The sequence below is a fragment of the Felis catus genome, chromosome B1 (genome assembly GCF_018350175.1).
Source record: "Felis catus isolate Fca126 chromosome B1, F.catus_Fca126_mat1.0, whole genome shotgun sequence".
NCBI classification, from domain to species: Eukaryota; Metazoa; Chordata; class Mammalia; order Carnivora; family Felidae; genus Felis; species Felis catus.
Window position 1 is genome coordinate 1,999,937 of NC_058371.1, and position 22,225 is coordinate 2,022,161.

General features: G+C 49.3%; 1 long non-coding RNA gene across 5 annotated transcripts in view; it reads left to right on the forward strand.

Moving 5' to 3' along the window:
* The first annotated feature begins 544 nt into the window (after window positions 1-544).
* The window catches only part of LOC123384725, a 163,781-nt gene continuing 142,100 nt past the window's right edge, over window positions 545-22,225 (forward strand). For all 5 annotated transcript variants that reach the window (XR_006596199.1, XR_006596202.1, XR_006596200.1 and 2 more), the window contains exons 1-3: window positions 545-724; window positions 1,360-1,517; window positions 17,381-17,455. This is a non-coding gene — a long non-coding RNA (uncharacterized LOC123384725). The remainder of the gene's footprint in view (window positions 725-1,359; window positions 1,518-17,380; window positions 17,456-22,225) is intronic.

The window sequence follows — 22,225 nt, forward strand, 5'->3', positions numbered from 1 at the left end:
AGCCCGTGCTCCCTGGAGAGATTGCCTGCGTTTTCCCCCGCACCCCTCTCCAAATCCCGCTTGGAAATCCTGGGCCAGCGACTAAACCATTCTGAGTTTCAGTGTCTCAGAAGAGAAAAGAGGCCAAGGATGGTCGTTCTTCCTCCCGGGGGTGGTGAGGGTCACACCAGCTGGTGCGTCTGCAGCCCCTAGGATGGCACCCGGCGCTTGCCCACGTAGCACTGGCATATAAGCACCCGGATGACTCTTGAACCGCCTGCCTTTCCCTCTGCAGAGGCACTGGACGCCGGCCAGGCGCAGGTCCCCGGGCAGCTCCCAGTGTGGGTGAGAACCGGGCACGGCTAAGAGAAGGCTATAGAATACTCAGCGCAAACCCCCACCCCCCCACGTGCACACGCACGCACAGAGGCACATGCGCCCTCGTATGGCTAGGCACTGCACGCGCAGCACGCACATGCGTGTGTGCGCGCGCGCACATACAAGTGCACAAAGTGCATGCGCACGCACGCAGTGCATGCACGCATGCGCGCGCGCGCACACGCGCACACGCACGCACACGGGCACACGCACGCACATGTGTGCATCCGCATGCACACCTGCACGCACACGCACATGCATGCACACCCGTGCGCACGGGCACACGTCCCGTGCTCTTAGTTGCTGCCAGTGCGGACGAGAGAGGGGGCACTGGGCACAGGAGCGGCTCCCTGTCGGCGCGGCCTGGGTGAGGAGAGCGCAGGGTGGGGGCCGAGCCGGAAGGAGGGTGAGGGGGTGCGGAGGCCCCGCGGGCTGTGGGCGGCTCGGGGACTCGGGCGGGCGGTGCGGGAGACGTGACGCGAAGGGAGCAGTGAGCAGAGACGACGTGACGCCTGTGTTCAGGGAGGTGGCTGCCGTTGGCTCTGTTTGTCAGCCTTGAACGGAGCGTGTTAGAGGACAGAGGGAGTGGGGGGCAGGGACGCTCATGGCATGACTGAGGGCCGTCACCCGAAGGTGCCCGGGCAGATGCAGGTGTTTGGTTCATCCCGCACCCCGTGGGGGCGGATGCTGCCCACAGCTGGGTAAGGTCCCGGGGAAGGCCTGGTCCGATGCGCCCTGGAGGCGGTGACTGCCGCCGGAGCACACCCGTGCCCCCTCGGGACGCAGACTGTGACTCTCACCGGCGGCCCCCCCCCCAGCCGCCCCCCTGCTCCTCGTCCTCCAGGCACTCAGCACAGGTGTGTCCACAAAGGAGGACCTTACTCCTGTCCCCTCGGGACGCACAGCCCCCAGGTGCTGAACACAGGAGCTCGCCCCCCGCCTGTAGCCCGGGGCCCCTTCTGCCTTGGTCATTGTTTCTGACACAAAGACATCTGTCAACAGGGCGAGCCGTTTGCCGGGATCACCGCTCATTCCCGCTGGAAAGGCCTCTGAGTTGGGCCCTGAGGTCAAAGGCCGGATCGCACTGCAGGGCTGAGTTTGGAGAGCGGTGATCAGTCGCAGTTAAGGGGACACGCCCTGCCGCATCCTCTGCACCCGAGGTATGCGCTCCCTGGACGCTCCCTGGACGGGGGTAGATCTCAGGGGTGAGGGAGGAAGCGTCACCTTTGTTATCCAAGAGGTGAGTCCGCCTGACAGACCACCTGAGCTCCGGGCAGGGGAGGGGTGCTACCTGCTTGCGCAAAGGCAGAGAGAGAAGCTGTCTGTCTGAGAGCGTCGTGTGTGGCCTCCTTGGAACGGAAACAGAATCTTCACGGTGGTTTGGATGTTGGTGAGAGGCGGGCTCTGGGTTGCCAGCCGCACATCCTTCCCCTTCCCGGCGACGGAGGACGCGGATAGTCGGTTCCTGTGACGGGGGATGCGTCCTCTCCGCGTGGGAATCAGCGCCGGCCCCACGAGGGGGCACCTGGCCCCAGCTGGGATGGGGGTGGGGAGCGTGAGGGACACCCTGGAGTTGACGGTGTCTCTGGAAGGACGCGCGCACTCGGGGCCACCGCGGGCCACACGCGGGATGGGTGTGCAGCGGAGGGCGGTGCAGCCAGGAGCGGAGGTGGGGGTGGTGTTCAGTGAGGCCTCAGAGTAGGACGCAAGCAGGGCCGGACGTTGGGGTCAGCGTGGAAAGCAGGGGAGAGGAGGGAGGTCTCGTGGGCGTTGGGGACCATTGTGCCCGCGTGCAAGAGCGGGTGTCTCCTGACGCTGGTGGAGCGTCCTCTCCACCGCCCCTCTTTGCCCCTGATCCCGCTGTCCTCTCCTCTGAGGGCCCTGGGGCCGTTACCCCAGAATGTCTGGGGCTCCGACGCCTTGCTCTCTTGCATGGCTGAGAAGCCGGCCCCTGCCGTCCTGTGAGAAGGTCACTCTGGGCTCTTGAAAAGGAGACACCGAGGAGCTGGGAGTGGGGTGGGGGGGCCCATACAGTGTCCACATGGTCCTAAAGTTTGTAGGTGAGTCGGTAGACTGTGAAGTCCCTGTACTCCCTGACCCTCAGACATGCAGACGCTCAGAACGGGGTCGTAAGCCACGGCCCCAGCGTGGCCCGGCACCTGTTCCCGTGGACACGGCCACGCTTGTCCACTTACGGATCTGTGGCCCTCAAAACAGGGCCGACTTGAGTACTTGCCACAGACACGAGGCTCACGAGGCCTGAGACACTGAGTGTCCGGGCTTTACAGACGGCCCTCCACGCCTGCCAAGGGTCAGGGCCGCGTGTGAATTCCGGGTCCTGAAGAGTCTGGGGCTGGAACATGGTCTGGGGAGGGCTGTTCCCCAAGCCACCCCCTTCTCATCCCGACAGCACCTTCCGCCCTTCCGGAGGGCTGTGTGTGTGTGTGTGCGCGCACACGCACACACACAAGGACGCCCCCCCCCCCCCACCGAGACCATGCATCCCCCTCCTCACTGCTCTGTAAACTTCCGTGTCCAGGCCACCCCTCGGGCCTGCAGTAGGCCAGGGGGACAGATAGTCGCGGATGTTTGAACTTGCTCATCTCTTGCCGCCTGATCGCTGGCGTGCTACTTGAACACCTGAGTTTGGGGAGCAAACCCTGTGAGGAAGCCTGATCCACCAGCCTCAGTTGTTAGAAAATTCTCAAGCTGCCTTCCAAACCTCCTCCCTCGCCGCTTCCCCCCTCAGGTCCCACTTCCGTCCTTTGTAGCCAGTTCCAGTGAGATCCGTCTTCCCAGGACGGCTTTCCCCGTTTTTGTTGATAGTGTTTATGTGTTTTTGCCCCCGAAGCAACGTGGTCTCCTCCAGGTCCCAGATCCCCTGGCCGGTGCTCTCCTGCCGCGTCTCCAGTGGTACCGGGCCAAGACCCTCCGCCGTTTCTTGGCATTCGTTGGCCCTTAGGAGAACGTCCAGGTCCCTTGTGACAGCTTACAAAGGTGGCTACGAACTGCGGGCTGTGCACCTGTCCAGTTCCTTCGCACCCCCCCACCCCCGGTCCCTCTCTCCCGGCCCCCCTCCCCCAGCCAGCCAGCCCACCAGGCAGCCCACCGTTCCATGAGCAGCACCTAGCTGCTCTCTGTAGCCTGAGGTGGGGCTCGGGGCCTCGGAGCACGTTCCCTCCCTGTCCCCCGTCTGCTTGGGACTCCTGAACCTGCAGCCTCTGATGCATACAGCAACACCTCCTTTACAAGGCTCCTCTTATCTTCATTTAATGACCAGCCAAGCTTCCGCCTTAGGACCCAGCTGTAAGCTTGGTGAGGGCAGGGACCACATGTGTCTTCTCCTTCGGGGTCTCTGGTGCACAGAAGCTCCGTGCAAGTTTCCTCCTGGGACAGCTCGGTCAGTATGGTAAAGCCGACCCGAGCTGTCCTTCTGTTAGGTGATTAGGAGCCCCTGGGGCCTAAGCAGGGTCCTCTGATCTTTTGTGTTTGTATCAACGTTTCGTGCTGCTGGGTGTTCACTAGAAGCATTTCCCAAGCTCAGGGGGCTGTGTTGTTTACACGTGACTTCACCTTTATAATTTCAGTTTAGGAATAGCTCAGCCGATCGTTTGCGGGAGGCGTCCCTGTATTGTGCCTGCTGAAGCAGGATCTTTGTAAAAATCCTGAAAGCACGAGGAAATGCTGGACTAAAATTATCACGTTTTCTAACAATGTCTGTTTTGATGGCAAACTGCTGCATAATTTCGTGTCAGGCAGAATAAAAGTAATCTTTTTTCCTGGCGTTGCTTTAGACTTAGATCGTAGGAGATCTTCCTAAAATATGCCCGCAATGCATCATTGATTCAATATTCATATATTCTCTTAGGCACCAGATTTCAAGGCCATGTTTAAGGGGAATAAAAAAAAGGTCCCATAAAGAATGACAGCTTATGTGGCCTACTTTTAAAAAGCGGCTCTGATAAACGTTCAGTTCTTTCAAATTCCCAACTATTGTCCCTAAATCCAGTAGAACCCAAATACCTACAGTAGTCTCTAAATATTCATTGCTCACTTTTATGGGTTAGATTATGGTAGCACATTTTTTTTATTGTGGTAAAAAATTACATAACATTAGGGGCGCCTGGGTGGCTCAGTCCGTGAAGCATCCAACTCTTGATTTCGGCTCAGGTCATGATCTCATGGTTCGTGGGTTCAAGCCCCGCGTCGGGCTCTGTGCTGACAGCTCAGAGCCTGGAGCTGCTTGGGATTCTGTGTCTCCCTCTCTCTCTGCCCCTCTCCCACTCATGCTCTCTCTCAAAATAAATAAGCATTTAAAAAATACATAGTATTGAATTTACTATTCCCCCCATTTTTGAGTATGTAGTTCAGCAGCGTTAAGTGTGCGTACGTTATTATATAGCAGATCTCTAACACGGACGCCCTGAACTCTGTACCCGCCAAATAATAATTCTCCTCTCCCCTTCTCCCCACCTCTGGCGCTCACCATTCTGTTTTCCGTCTCTGTGAAGCCGGCCTTTTGTGTCCGGCTTGTTTCACACAGCAGTGTCCTCATGGTCCGTCCATGTTGTAACACGCGACAAGACTTTCCTCTGGCTAAAGGCTGCGTAATCTTCTCTTGTGTGTGTGCCCACGTGTTCTTTACCTGCCTACCTGCCAATGGACAAGGGAGGCTTGTTCTGCATTTTGGCAATTGTGAATCGTTCTGCTATAAACGTGTTCGTGCAAATATCTCTTTGTGATCATGCTTTGAATCCTTCAGCACGAGTAGTCAGAAATGAAGTTACGGGACCATATGGTAATTCTGTTTTTTTGAAGAACCCCCATACCATTTAACCCAATGGCTGCAACGTTTACATTCCCCCCGAGTTACACTAGCACGTTTTGACAACTGAGCTAGATGATTACACATTGTTTCACTGCACGAGCTCATTATTGATTGGGAACAATACATATTTCTGGTGGATCAGTTTGCAGGGGCAGAAGACATTTGTCATTGGCATTGATGAATGTGCAGCAGTGTCCCAGGAAAAGGTTGCTTGATCTTGGAAACGTAGCTGTTTCCTTCTGAGAGTAAATGGAATTCTGAAAGCCTGGTACAAGAGCAAATTAGAATTGAATGAACTTCTCAGTCATTCCTAATAAGTGTAGGGAAGGCAGAGCCTTTTATGGTTTGATCTGAAGAGTTGTGAGAAATCACCTAGAGATGATGTTTTCAGGAGGCCCGTGAATATACACACATATCTCTCGGGAGGAGAAACGCGTACCTGTGCCAGTTCAGCCAAGTCCCCAGCGTGGGCTAGTCAACACGGGGTGGGGACCATGGAACCTGGGCAGGCAGGTTCTCATGGGTAGTTACAAACTGACGTGTGTACAGGAGGGCGTTCTGTGGGAAGGCATCTGGGGTATCTCGGCATTGGGGGTCTGGGGTGGGACTGGGGGTCTCGGGAGCCAGTGTTGGCTGTTAAAGGACAGGTGCATGGTCACCGAAAGGACACAGTCGTGACGTCACGAAGAGATTCTCCCCATCTGCCGTTTTGTTTAGCGCGTGTCCACCAACGAAAGACAAAACTGCAAACTGCAAAATAAGAAATGTGCATTTATTTGGGGTCTCAGGGATTGAAATCCTGGAGGCACAGAGCTGACCAAATCGAAAGAGTGCTCTGGAGAGACCAGGGAGGTTAGAGCTTCTTAAAGAAGAAGGAGGGGATTTATAGAAGATGTTTCGACTGAAATGAGATTGGAACTTGCACAGCTGCAGCCACACTGATCTACGTGTGATCGGTCGCTGGGGCCGCCGGGAGGCAGAAAGTCCACTCGTGTCTGTTTTAACGTCTAACAGGTGCCTTGGCTTTTAGTGGACTTCAGCAGATATTTCGAGGATTTGAGACGTGCATAAGCTCTACTCCCTCGATGTTCACCGGCTTGCGTTTAAAATAACCTTGTTAGTGATGCTCACTGTGGTTTCGTCTTTCCGTTATCAGGCTAGACATAAGTGTTGACATGTTACGGGAAGCATTATTAAATAGTTACGCCCATGGATTATGCCACGTGCAAAGCAGTCTGAAGAAGAAACTAAAACATTTAACTTACACTCCTTGAAAAATTTTCTTTAATGTTTCTATTTATTTTCAAGACAGAGAGAGACAGAGCATGAGCAGGGGAGGGGCAGAGAGAGAGAGAGGGAGACACAGAATCTGAAGCAGGTTCCAGTCTCTGAGCTGTCAGCACAGAGCCTGATGCAGGGCTTGAACTCCTAGAGTGTGAGATCATGACCTGAGCTGAAGTCGGATGCTCAACCGACTGAGCCACCCAGGTGCCCCTACACGAAATATTTTTTATTTGTGCCCATCTGGCCAACATGTTAACAAGAAAGATACCTGAGAGACGGTTTTAGTAGGTGGATATCAGGAAGTTTTTATTTGTCGGTGGATCCATTTAATTCCTGGGTATGACAGTTCTTACATATTTTTATAAGCTGATTTCGGTCTTACCATAAATTCTAAGTCAATACTTCTCATACCCAAAAGAACATCTGAAACTTATCTCCACAAATCACCCCGGCATGACTAGGGCTCTGTGCAAGTGAGGTAGGAGGCCCGCGGCCCATATTCATCCTGCTCAAAGGCTGCTTTCCACGGTGTTTGAGCAAGTGTTGCCGACAGGATCGGTCTTTACACTGGGTGAATTCAGTCCGTTTAAGAGTCGTGTCTGTTGTGTCTGAAGTTGGATTTCTTCGGGCTTTGTTTTTTGCCCGGACTAAAATAAGCTCACCGAGCAAACATTCATTTTCATGAATTTTGAAAATACCACAATCATCGTCCCCAGTTAATGCCTCACTTTTCCCACAGTGTACCCACAGGAGAGGTCATCGAATACATGTGACCCTGCTCTGGTGGCACAGCCACGGCAGGTCAGGGCCATTTTTATTCAGCTTAAAATGAGTTCAGCTTTTACTTCTTTTTCTACTGAGAACATTACCCGCGATTGCACGGAAGGAGCTAGAAGGGACAGGTGGACAGAGAAGGCGGTCCCACGGCATGCTGGTCACTCTCGGGACTTGCTCATGGGGTCATTGCTGTTCCATGTTTCCTTTTGTTGCTTGTTTCATCTTTTGGATTTGACCCTATGGGTATTTCGACTTGGGTAAAACTTTGGGTTCACCAGAGCGTCCGACAAAACATTCCCCGGCCCTTTGCACAACGTTACATGAAGCTCTTTTGGCAAACAGGTGATTTAAATAACCCACTTCACATAACACCTAATGTGTGGCTCAGAATGGGTATGGCTCCTTCCATTCAGAGGAAATGTAAAGTCACATATGCAAACAGACTTTTAAGAAAACAGACACGGGGCGCCTGGGTGGCTCAGTCGGTTGAGTGTCCGACTTCAGCTCAGGTCATGATCTCGCGGTTCATGAGTTTGAGCCCCACGTTGGGCTCTGTGCTGACAGCTCAGAGCCTGGAGCCTGCTTCGGATTCTGTGTCTCCCTCTCTCTGCCCTTCCCTTGCTCTCTCTCTCTCTTTAAAAAAAAAAATAAACATTAAAAGATTAAAAAAAAAGAAAACAGACAAAAATGTTTGGTTTTGTGAGTCCTACCAAACATGCCCAATTTATCTTTTGGTACTTAAATATTTAAATTAGAAACACATAATGAATTTCCGTTGAGGTAGATCACCACACGTTAATTGAACACAGGCTGTCTTCTTAGCTCTATTTATAAATTTGTGGAACACGCTGAAAAGGTACATTCATACAAGTACCTGTCTTTACGTCCTTAAGGCATTTAAAGTCGTGCATTCCCTGAATCTGTCCGCAGTGCAAATTTAATTTCGACTGGCAATACTTGGGGAATCAAAGATGGATACAATTTATTTTAATTGAGATGAAAACTCAGTCTGAAACCTTACTATTCTACAGAGGTCATTTTGGCTGCCATTAATGAAGTTTGTACCAGTTGTAACATTGTGTCTATAAGGGACGATTCAAGCCCAGAAGTCGTGCTTTATTTCATTCAGTCTAAATGTGAGACCTGACACCACCTTATGCACCATTAAGAAACAAAAAAATGCTACTAGCAAAATTATGACCGGATGCTTCCTTATCACTCAAAATTTTAATTCATGCATTTTAAAGAGCGCTTTAAAGCATACTTAAAGATTTTAATGTATGTGGCTCTTTGCACGGATACGCGTATGTGATCCATAAGGCACTGGTAACGTACAGCTAAAACTTCACAGAATCTGCCTTATCTGGGTCTTAACTCAGAATCATTAATGTCCCTGAGTTGACACACACGACTGGCTTCTGCCACGGAGAGCGTGGAAAATGCAGCCTTTTGTGAACGGCTTCACGAGGGTCTCAGTACTCAGTCCCAAACCCCTTACCCTGGCTCTGCACGTTCCAACACTGGCGTGGTCTGGAAGTCTTAGTTTTACAGAAGGCGTCAACAAAGTATATTCAGACAGTAGCCTTTCCTGAAAGGTCCTGTATCAGAGTTCTCCGGAAAAAAAAAACAAAAAACAAAAACAAAACCCAGAACCAACAGGAAATGAAAGATACACAGACAGAGACTGGTTACAGGAAGCGGCTCATGGGATTATGGAGGCCGAGGTGCCTCCACCTGCTGCGCGTGAGCCGGAGGCCCCTGCCAGGGGATGGCGCTATGCCACCCGAAGACCAGAGACCAGGAGCTCCATCCAGTGTGGAATGCAGGAGAAGGATGCTTCGGCACAAGGAGGGCACTGGCCCTTCCTCTGCCTTTCTTCCTATCCAGGCCCTCAACGGATCGGGTGACCCCCACCTGCGTGGGGACGGCCATCTCTACTCAGTGTGCCGGTTCCCATGCTGACGTCTTCCGGAAAGACTGCTCGGTCCTCCCCTAGCCCAGTCACCCGGACTCACGTAAACTACCCACCAGAGGGGTACACACACTTACACAGCACACACTTTTACACGGTGGGTTGGGGCTTGTTGTGGCCTGAGGGTGTCCAGTCACGCCACGGCCCTTTTATTGGGCTTGCGCACCACTCTGCGGATACCCTCGAAACGAGCCAAACATTAGGATTTCATTTCAGGGGATGGCTGGCCAGCCCCAAGTCGTTCCTCACTTTGAACACGTTCCCCTTGCCCTTGGAGGCAACGCTCAGAGGGTCTCCACGTTCTTTGCTTCCTGTAAGTGGTGACCATTCTGGATCTTTATTTTAACAACCACAAATGCAGTCTTCTGACAAGGGTTCTGATGGATTCTCACTTTGGCCCAAATTGTCAGCCCAGAAGCCCCTGCAGACACATCCGGAGTATCAAGCCTTACATCACGCTATAAAAGATCCCGCAAAGAGAAGACGGATGGAGGGACTTCATCATTGCCTGGCTCTTCTTCGGCAGCTGGAACTTCAAGAATACAATTCAAAACTTTCTCACTTGAATTTATGCCTTAGATTGCTTTGAATTTTTACCGATTTCAAAGCCCTTTCTCTTACATTGCCTCATTTGATTTAAAGAAAAAAAAGGAAGGAACCCAAACCAGAAAAGACAGAAGAAAGAAAACAAGGCGAGCGGGAAAGCCTCGTCTCGCCCACTTCACAGCTGAGCACACTGAGGAGCAGAGAGGATGGAAGGGGTCCCGTCCTCTGCCACAAAGCCACAGCTCTTCAGGAACAAGGGCTCAGACCCAAGCTTAGCGCTTCCCCCAGGGGCGTGTGACGCGTCTCCATGTGGAGTGTGGGCGCCGGAGGGGGGGGGACGGGGGGCCTTTGAGCTCTCCCTCCGGTGCCCGTGGGTTTGCCTCTTGTCACTCTCACTGGTCTCCCATCTACCACCTATGTCTCCGTCTCTGCTCCCGGCGCCCTTTGTTGTTATGACGACTTAATCGGAAATTTTCTGTCAAGCTCTGGAGACTTTAATTAAACGTGGTGAAGAAATCTCCAAAACTCAAGCCCTTCTTTATGATTATTTTTGTTCTGGACTCACAAAATCATTTCTATCCCGGATGTCTTTTCTTGCACGGGTGAGATCTCGGAATCTGCGACCATAGATGCTAGCACTCTCCCTGTCCAAACTGATTTACATTCTCAGCTCATCACCCTCGCCCCCCCCCCCCAAACCCCCACCAGCAGGCACGGGGGTGGGAGCTGAGGCCCTGAGCTTCCCATCCGGAGCTCCCGGAGCATCAATTTGCGAGGTTAAGCATTTGGTCGGGTTCTAAGAATGATCGCTCGGGCTGCCGAGAGAATTCGGCCCATTTGGTTTTCAGGGCGCCCATAGAAGTCTGTGATCTGTGGATGGTTTAGCCACCCTGGGGGTGGGGGGCAGCCTCCACGGGGCTCCTGCGTCTGGGCTTGTGGGAGAGACGGGAAAGGAAATGCGGCACAATTGTAATTTGTTCCAGAACAGTAAGCTGGCCGCGCGCCGGCCTCACACCCGATTGTGTAAGCTGGATGCCAGCGGGAACTGAGTCAGGACATCAGGCAGGCGGTGAGGACTCTCCAAGGGCCTCGGGAAAATGGAGCTCCCGAGCAGGGACTGAAGTCAAGCTGCTGTGGGGATGCTTTCCCTCGGCTGCCCGGTCCTCTCCTTCCAGGGAGGGGGTCGGGGGTGGGTCGGCGGGCCTCCTGGACCCAGAGAAGCACCTGGTCCCGTCCCAGGTGGAGGCCGTCGGCGGCTCCGTGCACACGGGGTCTGCTGCTGCGGGGTGGTGGCCCGCCCGGGGTCCCCTTCTCCCCAGAGAGCAAGGGGGCCTCACAGCTGCCGTGACAGACACCAAGGTAGACCAGCGAGCCGCATGGAGTCCCTTCAGGGACACACAGCTCCCATGTGACCGTCCCTCTCGTGAGCTCAGACGCGACTGGAGGGCCAGCCTGGAGCGTCCCGGGGCCCGGTTCCACGTCTTGTCATTTCCTGCTGGGATTGCCATCGTGCTTTGGCCTTTGAACCTTTGATCTGTTTTGTTAACATCTATGTGAGGAACATTTTATGTCTGTTTGGATGATTTTCGTGTTACAGTGCTTTCATATTTTGTTTTAAATTTTTTTTAAAGTTTATTTTATTTTGAGAGAGAGAGGGAGGCCCAGGGAGAGAGGAAGAGAGAGAGAATCCCCAGCGGGTTCTTCACTGTCAGCACAGAGCCCAACGCGGGGCTCGATCGCACGAGTCGTGAGATCGTGACCTGAGCCGAAATCAAGAGTTGGATGCTCAGTTGACTAAGCCACCCGGGCGCCCCTGCATTTTAAATCTTATAATTGTGAAATGTTTTCCTTGTTTCATATGCCAGTATCTTACGGTTTTTCTAGGATCTTGTGCATTCTTACGGTTTTAGTTTCTTGTATATTAATTAATAACAGGGTCACTGGCATAGCGTTTGTTTTCTTCTCGTGAGACTTCCTCCCTCAAAGGTCTTGTATATTTTTACCTTTTGTGTCTGTGTAATTCCACTGAAACATGCTTATTTTATGATTTTTCTTATTTTCACCTGTGATTAGTACTATTATTTACTGAAGACTATGGGACTTCTATACCCACCTCACTCACACCTTAATATCTCACTGCGTCTCTAAGGAATGGTAAGTGGTTTCCAAAGCCGATGTGTCCTGCGGGTTGGAACCCAGCAAGGTACACAGCATTTGCTGGAAATCACTCAGATGTTCATCTACCTGCTGAGAAAATAGTACAACCAGCTACAGTTTCTGCTAAGGACCCGAAAGACAGAGACAGGGGTTTTACACAAATTGTCACGATCTATTCAGCATTGTAGACGCCATTGTTTTTCTCTCAAACTTAAATCTTAATTCATTTGCTTAAGCATTGTTTTTTTTTTTTTTAACGTTTATTTATTTTTGGGACAGAGAGAGACAGAGCATGAACAGGGGAGGGGCAGAGAGAGAGGGAGACACAGAATCGGAAACAGGCTCCAGGCTCCGAGCCATCAGCCCAGAGCCCGACACGGGGCTCGAACTTACGGACCGTGAGATCGTGACCTGGCTGAAGTCGGACGCTTAACCGACTGCGCCACCCGGGCGCCCCAAGCATTGTTTTAATATGCAAGAAATGTCGCAAGCCACACAAGCAAATAAAAAATAATGATGTTTTGGGCAGAAGGAACGGTATGGCTGTCATTCGTGTAATCTCGGGATGACAGCCACAAACCCACAATCAGAATACGCTGAGACGTGTGTGCACACACACGTTCCACAGCCGCTGTGTCCCAGCCGGGTGACCCCGGGAGACTGGAGTACCTAGAGAGGAAGGCGGCAGGAATGATGAGAAAACTTGGGATTCCATCAGATATGGACTTTTAGAAGGACTTCGATAGTTTCAGTACAGAAGTGTGGTCGCAGTAGCTTTCTGCAAACACCTAAAGATCTGTCGGGTGAGAGAGCTAGGTTTAAATTGTGTAGTCACCAGAGAGGTGAAAGAGGCGTGCGTGAGAGTCACAGGGAGGCGGTTATTAGCACGGTGTTTGGGGTAGATGGCCAGCAAGTCAACCTTTGTTCCCTTAATGCCAAACGTAACAGTGTCCTGGGGTTCCCGGTTCGCCTGCACGTCCCTGGCAGGATGCAGGCATAATCCCCAAGTGGGGTCCTGACTTTGCTGATGAGGCTTCTGCCCGGCTCTCTAAAGTCCTCCCGACAGTAGGGTCACGGGTGGCTTCCTTCCGGGCAGTCACCGGTCCCCTCCGCAGAGAGCTCTCCCTGGTGCCGGACTCAGCCAGCCCCCCAGAGCCCTGCAGAACTTGCTGCCCTTGGCTGGGCTACTGATCTGATTCAGTGAAGGCTCAACTCAACTCAGCCCCACCCGCACTCCATTTCTGCTGCTCAAGGTGCAGAAAAGGAAAGAGACACAAAGACCAGCAGCCAAACAGGGAAACAGGTGCCCCAAAGGGGGCAGAAGTCACGAGGTAGGTTTGCAGGGGAGAAATGGTAAGTCTGCCTGGAGTGCAGAGAAGCCTCCCCGGATTGTACAGAACCGAGGGGGTGTGATAGACAAGCAGGATTTTTTTTTTTTTTTTTTTTTTTTTTTTTTTTTTTTTTTTTAGCAAGAGAAGCAGATTTAAATCCGAGGTCCAGGCTGAGTTCTTCATGTCTCTGTCTGGGAGTCTGAGAACCTCCGCCCTGAGACTTTATGCTAATTGGTGACTCATTTGTTATCAAGTATATTCTGGGTCCTTCTGAGGGCCGCCCATCGCCGTGCCTGCTGGTGGTCTAGTGTGCTTGCACCTCTCGTGTATCACCAGGACTTTGTGCTGTCCTGAAATTAAGTCACGTCTACCAAGTGCAAACAATCGGAAGATCAAAGTGTACTTTACGAGACTCATCATCCTGAACATTCCGTGCCCCCATGCTAAAAACACACGTGGATGTCAACCTGCCCACTCAGAAAATGGCATGACTAAAAACTTACTTTTTGTATGATCATCGGTAAATGAGTGATTATTTTTATAAGGGATCATTTGAATAAAATCTCCCCATCATATTTTCCTCCGAAAAATAACTTACTGTAACCTTGGGAGTTTTCATTCATCATGAACCTTCTGTCCCTTTTGAAATTCAACAGACTGGATAGATAAACCTCAAACAAACTAAACAAAAACAAAATACTGTTATTCATTTTTCTCGAAGCCTCCTTTATTTAGATACCAAAGGAGAGATACTATTTCTAGACTTCGGCTATTCTTCCATGTGTAGATCTCAGTGTAGACATAGATGACAGATAGGAAGCTAGCCAGATAAGGTAAGTGGATAGGCAGATAGATAGATAGATAGATATGATACATAGATAGAAAGATAGAGAGACAGATATGATTGATAGATATGTTAGATATATATGATATGATAGATATGGTAGGTAGATATGATAGGTATGATAGATATAGATAGATAGATATGATAGATATATATGCTATAATAGAGATGATAGATATGATACATAGAAAGACAGATATAGATGGGTATAGATAGATATGATATATGATAGGTAGATATGATATATGATAGGTAGATATGATAGGTAGATAAGTAGATATGATAGATATGATACATAGAGAGATGATATGATAGATAAATAGATATGATATATATATGCTATGATAAATATATATGATTGATATAATATATATGATAGATATGATAGGTAAATAGATATGATAGCTATGATATAGATAGATAGGTAGATAGATATGATAGGTAGACAGATGATATGATAGATAAATAGACATGATAGATATATATGCTATGATAGATATGATACATAGACAGATATGATTGATAGATATGATAGGTATATATGATATGAAAGATATGATAGGTAGATATGATAGGTATGATAGATATAGATAGATATAGATAGGTAGATATGATATATGTGATAGGTAGACAGATGATATGATAGATAAATAGATATGATAGATATATATGCTATAATAGATAGATATGATAGATATGATACATAGAGAGACAGATATGATTGATAGATATGATAAGTATATATGATATGATAGATTGATAGGTAAATAGGTATGATAGATATAGATGGGTATAGATAGATATGATATATGATAGGTAGATAGGTAGATATGATAGATATGATAGGTAGAGAGATGATATGATAGATATGATAGATAAATATGCTATGATAGATAAATAGATATGATTGATATGATAGATATATATGATAGATATGATAGGTAAATAGATATGATAGCTATGATAGATATAGATAGATAGATATAGATGATAGGTAGATATGATAGATATGATAGGTAGATGATATGATAGATAAATAGATATGATAGATATATATGCTATGATAGATAGATATGATTGATAGATATGATAGATATGATTGATAGGTATGATAGATACATATGCTATGATAGATATGATAGACAGATATGATAGATATGATAGGTATAGATAGGTATAGATAGATATGATATATGATAGGTAGATAAATGCGATAGATATGATAGGTAGATAGATATGATCTGATAGGTAGGTAGGTAGACAGATATGATAGATATGATAGGTAGATAGATGATATGATAGATAAATAGATATGATTGATATGATATATATGATAGATATGATAGGTAGATGTGATAGATATGATATACAGATATAGATAGATACAGGTAGATAGATATGATATGATGATATGATAGAAATGATAGATAAATATAGGTATGACAGACAGATGACAGATAAGATATGACAAACAGGTAAATAGATCTACTTATGCACCCACTTACGATGTGACCACCTTGCATAGGAAGAGATCTGGGGCGGGCTGTACAGGGAGGAGGAGAGGCAAGCGGAGGGAGAGGAAGGTCAGTGTGGGAGGATGCACATTCTACTACCCAGCTGTCTGAATTGCTTAACCCTTGAAAAGATCAAAGTCTTCATCCCTCATTGAGAAATAACAAAAGTCTGACCGTGTCATTTAATACAATGTATCATCTGGGGCGCCTGGGTGGCGCAGTCGGTTAAGCCTCCGACTTCAGCCAGGTCACGATCTCGCGGTCCGTGAGTTCGAGCCCCGTGTTGGGCTCTGGGCTGATGGCTCAGAGCCTGGAGCCTGTTTCCGATTCTATGTCTCCCTCTCTCTCTGCCCCTCCCCCGTTCATGCTCTGTCTCTCTCTGTCCCCCCAAAAATAAATAAATGTTGAAAAAAAATTTTAATACAATGTATCATCATCCCGGAAGAATGATGTTTCTTTTATTCTGGGCCTCAGGATTAAGAGAGGTTAGTTTCACCTTGACCTCATGGTCTCCAGGTTAGCAAGAATGGTTCAGTGACAGTGTAATACCTTTCCTGGGAATGAGAATTGGAACGGCGCGGGGGAGCTGCTAAAAATGTTAACAGCTAGAGTTAGTGCGCCCTGTGGGGGTAAATGAAGGAACAGTCACGCCAGCAAGATTGCTCTATGTTCCAAGAAGTCCAGTCTGTGACTGGACCGTGTCGCCGGCATTTACCTGAGCCACACAGTCAGTGCAACTTTAGACATTTTAAATGCTGCCCGCAAGTAGTTTACAGGGCTCGCGTCCTATGTATTTCTGAGAATGAAGCAAACTATGCAAAGACCAGGTAGATTAATTCTGAGCCATATTGATTTCTTGTTAAAATGGTATTGAAATCATGCTGTGTCCTACTCTCAAGCCTCGAGGGCAGTCCTGCTGACCAGCTGGCCGAAGAGCTTGGCATGGACAGGTGCTTGAAAACGAGTGGAAACTTCGTGGGAACACTTTCTCCCTTTGCCCAGTGTCCTGTGTGTATAGTCCTGATATTTAGTGCTGAAGCCCCAACAGAGCTCTGTTCTTAATTTTTCCCCATTGTGACCACCTTAGGAATCCGGTCCAAAGTAAACATAAAACATCTAATTTGCATCTAAGTGTTCTGTTATCATAGCCATCACAGAAAACTACCAAGGGAAAATTTACAAGGAAAGTGTCCCCTTTTTTTAGAAAACAGATTAGTAACCATTTCTTGGAAACTTCAAATAAAATAAGGTCGTTCATTAACACTAAGCGCAAACTTTAGTTTTGCTCAACCGTGGGTTGATTCCAAGATTGAGAAGCAGCCTGTGGCACCCAGCCTGCCTGACGTTTCACACCTACTTCTTTTCCGCGCGGCAACCAATGCTTTGACGGTAACTGATGCTGAAAACGTGGCTTTCCCGTGGGCTGCATTAGAGTTTCCACAGTCGTTTTTTCCCTCCGTCAGGCTTTATCAGTACCTTCCACGATTCTGGAAGACTCTCCCAGCCTGCTTCACGCAGGCTTATTCCCTTACCCTTGAGCGTCCCAGAGCACGATCGAGGGAAGGGCTGCCTCTTTATCTTGCCCAAGTTAGCAAGAAAAACAACACACGCCTATTTTAAGGTTGTTTGTTCTGTAAAAAAAAAAAAAAAAAAAGCCTGCAGAGGAAAACAGTCCCCCGATTGAGAAGCAATGCTGTCTCTGTGTGTAATCTTCTGCTTCAGAGCTGCATTTTCACTAAAAGAATGTATACTTTTTTGTTTGTTCTTAAGCGTCAAGCTGGACAGCGGCTGCACCGTGTCAAGCTGGAAGGCGTATCGAGTTGTGCTGCCCCAGATGTTCTCCAGGTCAGTCTGCGTGGACGAGTCCCTGCCTGTCTAACTGTGCTCAGAAATTCTTTTCTTAAAAAATTGATTTTTTTTAGGAAGATTTTTTTTTTTTTCCTACTCTTGGTAAACTTCTTCAAAAGTTGACGGTTCCAGACCGTGAGGTGTTTCTGGCTTGTCCTTCTGGAGGGGGGCAGTGGATTGCTTCCAAGCGACATCTAGGAATTCAGACGTGAACGCACAGCGCCGTTACTTAACCCGCCGTGTAACTCTGAGGAAGAGAAGACTGTTAAACCTTACTTTACTTTTCCGTAGGGTTGGGGTAACAGTGAGACCTTGCCCGCAGGGTTACAGTGAGGATTTACCCGTTGAACCGCCGACAGGGCTTAGCTGAGCATTTGGCACATAAGCGTTCAATAAGTGTGAGCTACTGTTTCTGTTAACCGTGGGCACAGACCGGTGTAGGGAACGAGGAGCCCCCAGGCAACGCTGGATCTTTGTCCCTAAATAACACGACCAAAGCCTGGGATGCGAAGCATCTCGGAACGCCTGATCTGGACCCAGATGTCCAATTCTCCGGTAGAGATTTCCTTGGCACATACACGTCTCACTGCTTCTCAGAGAACAGCCCTGCAGTTTCTGACGGGACTGGACTTCATCAATGGCGGCAACTCGCTTGTCTGAGCCAGTCTGGGGTTTTGTTACATTCTTGATTGGCAGGTGCACCTGCTAGCTGTTTTGTACTCAAGGAATTATCTTAAATCCTGTAAAGGGTGACGTTGATTGACAGAGACACCGTTTCAGTTTTCTGCCTCTGCCGTAAGCCACGGAAGAGCTTGAACTTCTCCAGGGCACGTGGCTTCACCACGGTCTCTGGAACTTTGTGTACCTACTTTGCCTGTGAACTCAACCGGTGACTTTAAAGGGTGCATTTACTGCCTTTGCAAACCAACGTTTCTTTCTTCTCCCAAGAAGGACCCACGGGGCTGAAATAAGAAACAAATGCCAGGTGTTGGCTTCACATTTACAGCGGTAAGAATTTTACTACACGTGAGGCTATAAGATTGTCGTATCATATGCTCCATGAAGGTGAGATCTAGGAGTAGATAAGTGGTGTTGTCGACGTCACTCTCAGGCTGTCGGGCTCTCGTGTGCTCGTGGTGTCTGAAAATGCAAACACGTGAGAAAATGGCACTGATGGATTTGCCACCTGCAGAATAAAACCCCGTTCCTTTTGTAGAAAAGCTGGTGGTGACGTGTGAGGAGCAGAGAGGGGAATGGATCAATCGTGGCAGCGGTGCTGAGGGGATCTTCTGGGAAACCCAGTGATCTTGGAAACTTGTCCTGGCCTGATGCTGAGTGTCTGACCACAAAGCTGGCCCTAAAACCTTGCGGTTTTTCTCTGATTTCCTGTAATGAATCCCCATCATTGAAGTCTTCTGTTGACTCCAAGTCCCTGCCTGCCTGCCCCCCCCCCCCCAGTGTCATTACAGTGCGAGACAGCATTGCCTCCCGCGGCGTAGACTTCCTTCTGCCTTTCCTGTGTTTGCCCCCCTCCACTAGCGGAGGAAGCTTGTCCGCCACGTTTCCCCAATTCTTGCTCTGTGACGCCTTCTCGAACCACATGAACTTGGGTAGTAGCGTTTATTCCTCTTGCCCAGCATGTCGCCCTAGGGTGCCACGGGTGGGCCCGTGTACAATACGCTCCTTCAGGTGGGAGAGCATTTCTGCGTTGAAGCTTTTACCCGTTCAAAACCATTTTCTCCTCATGTAGCCTCCAGTGTGCCTCACAATTGCAATTAACCCCGAATGAGTAAAGAATAAGAATTTAAAGTATTTCATGGATATCTAAAGGAGGGAGCGCAGTGTAGTAGAAGTAATACGGGCTTTTGGGGCGCCTGGGTGGCTCAGTCGGTTGAGCGTCTGACTTCAGCTGGGGTCACGATCTCACGGTCCGTGAGTTCGAGCCCCGCGTCGGGCTCTGGGCTGATGGCTCAGAGCCTGGAGCCTGCTTCCGATTCTGTGTCTCCCTCTCTCTCTGCCCCTCCCCCATTCATGCTCTGTCTCTCTCTGTCCCCCAAATAAATAAACGTTAAAAAAAAATTAAAAAAAAAAGAAGTAATACAGGCTTTGATGTAGCTAGGTTTGGCCCAGGTCTTTCGTTGTACCGCTTAAATATGGCATTTAACATTTGGTGGGAAAGACACCAGCCATCAGGGGTGCTTTGAGGATTCATGCGGTGGGAGATGACTTAACTGGCATTGGTCAAATATGTATATTTATCTATGTACTTGTGTTCATACAGTTAGCCTTTGAGCGGCTCAGGCGTGAACTGCGTGAGTCCACTTACGTGTGGACTTTCTTTGATAAGTACAGGACGTACCGTAAACGTATCTTCTTTTCCTCCTGGTTTTCTTTTCTCTAGCTTACTTGATTGTGAGCGTACGACGTGTGATACATACGACATGCAAAATATACGCTCATCCATCCACCGTTTATGTTACGGCTGTCTTCCGGTTGATAGTGGGCTATTGGTAGCTAGGTTTTTGTGGTGTCAAAGGTTATATGTGGATTCTTGGCCGTGTGGGGTGAGAGGGTTCGGTGCCCTAACCCCTGCGGTCAATCAAGGTCAACTGCGTATGTATTTGCACGCGCAGATACGGAGATGAGACGCACAAGTGCCAGCAGAATGCCTGCCTCCCGTAGTTGCCCCGGAAGTGGTTTCTGCCGTGTGCCCACGTGCTGACTGTTGATGGGCCACTTGGGTCTGCCTTCCCACGCTGTCTGGTCCTGCCTTGACTTTTTTCTTTTCCCTCCCTCCTTTCCCTTCAGACCGTTTTGGATGGTTGTAAGGACTGCACACGTGTTTAGTCGCCCGAAAGGGTGGAACCGACGCGACAGACTTTAACTTGTCTTCCGTGAACCTGGCAGAATGTCGCGCCATCCCGTGTCCTTCTGACCTCCCCTCCTCTGTCAGCGGCAGAGAAATTCTGGAAAAAAAGACAGGAAACGCGTCCACAAAGTGTCCACGTGGTTGTAAAAATTGCTGAAGCACGTGAGCGTCCCGCTCACACGTGCTCGCGTCTTGAATGGCGGGGCTCTTGGGTTCACAATTTGTTTGCCAGAAGCTGATCTTCCACGTGTGGGCTGGAAACCTGGGAATTATGTCCAGGCTGATTACGTGTTCAAGCCGGCTAACACCTCTTGTCCGTTTGGTTAACCGACGTTCTCAAAAGGTGCTGGCGATTTCTCTGTTTTCCTAGTGGGAAAATAGTCACAAATCGACTCATACATGAAGGGGTCACCTCTGTGGAAAAATGGGATGAGGTGTTTTTCCTCTGCTTCCAGAAGACTTACAGTTACATTTAAAATTGCTCTGGTCACGGGGCGCCTGGGTGGCTCCGTCGGTTAAGCGTCCGACTTCGGCTCAGGTCACGATCTCGCGGTCCCTGAGTTCGAGCCCCGCGTCGGGCTCTGTGCCGACAGCTCGGAGCCTGGAGCCTGTTTCGGATTCTGTGTCTCCCTCTCTCTCTGTCCCTCCCCCGCTCATGCTCTGTCTCTCTCTGTCTCAAAAATAAATAAATGTTAAAATAAAATAAAATAAAATAAAATAAAATAAAATAAAATAAAATAAAATAAAATAAAATTGCTCTGGTCACTGAAGACAAAATAAATGTATCTTTTTAAAACGGATTTCAGATCCCATTGGTGAAAAGTGTCTGAAGATGCACGAGGAACCCTGTAGATCCGGACTTTCAGCCTGCATTTCGGTCACCTGGAGAGCTTATCCTCAGCCCAGGGGACTAGCCCTGGGGATTCTAATTCAGCGGGCTGGGTGGGGACGCTCTTCCTATTTCTGACAAGCTCACACGTCCTGAGCAAGCTCTGGTAGGAAGATCTAACTTGGGCAGCCACTACTGTAGAGGCTTTTGGTCTATATGTGGACCATTTTGAGATTATGATTAAGTATCTGGACACTCCAACCCCACACAATCCACATGTGTGTCCGTGATTTTGTGATTAATAATAAGGCAGCTGTATTTGGTCTTTGTCCTATTTCTGTCACACAGCTCCCCCAACCCTTGGAATTTCTGAAACAATGAGAACGGACAAGGTGGCTCTTGTTATGTTTATTAGGTGACTTTGGGCACCAGGTTATGTTTATGAGGTGACTTTGGGCACCCAGGTTGCCAGGGAGCCAACCAGGTCTGGGGCGGGTGTTGGTGGGTTGGAGTTTTGGGTACCGCCTGGGGAAGGGAGAGGGGCTGGAGCCTGAATCAATCACCAACGGCCAGTGATCCAATCAACCATGCCTACGTGATGGACAGGGTTCTGAGAACTTCTGGGATGGTGAACTCAGGGAGGTTCAGAGAGCGGTGCCCCCACACAGGGTATGGAAGCTCCCTGTCTTTTTTTTCCAGATCCTGCCCTGGGCCTCTCTTCCATGGGGCAGTTCCTGAGTTCTGTCATTTCGTAATAAACTGGTAATCTGGTCAGTCCATTGCCCCGGAGTTCTCTGAGCCACTCTAGAAAATTGATCAAACCCACGGAGAGAGTTCTGGTCAAAAGCATGGTGACAACCCGGACTTACATGAAGCGCGGTGGACAGTCCCACGGGACTGAGCCCCTAACCTGTGGGGTCTGACGCCGTCTCCGGGGGACGGTGGCAGAACTGCGTTGAACTATTGGATACCGGCTGGCCTTGGAGAGCCGCTTGATGGTGTGAGGACCCCTCCATCGGAATTGCACCGGAACCAGGCATCTCTGCGAAACTGTCCCATATGTGCTCAG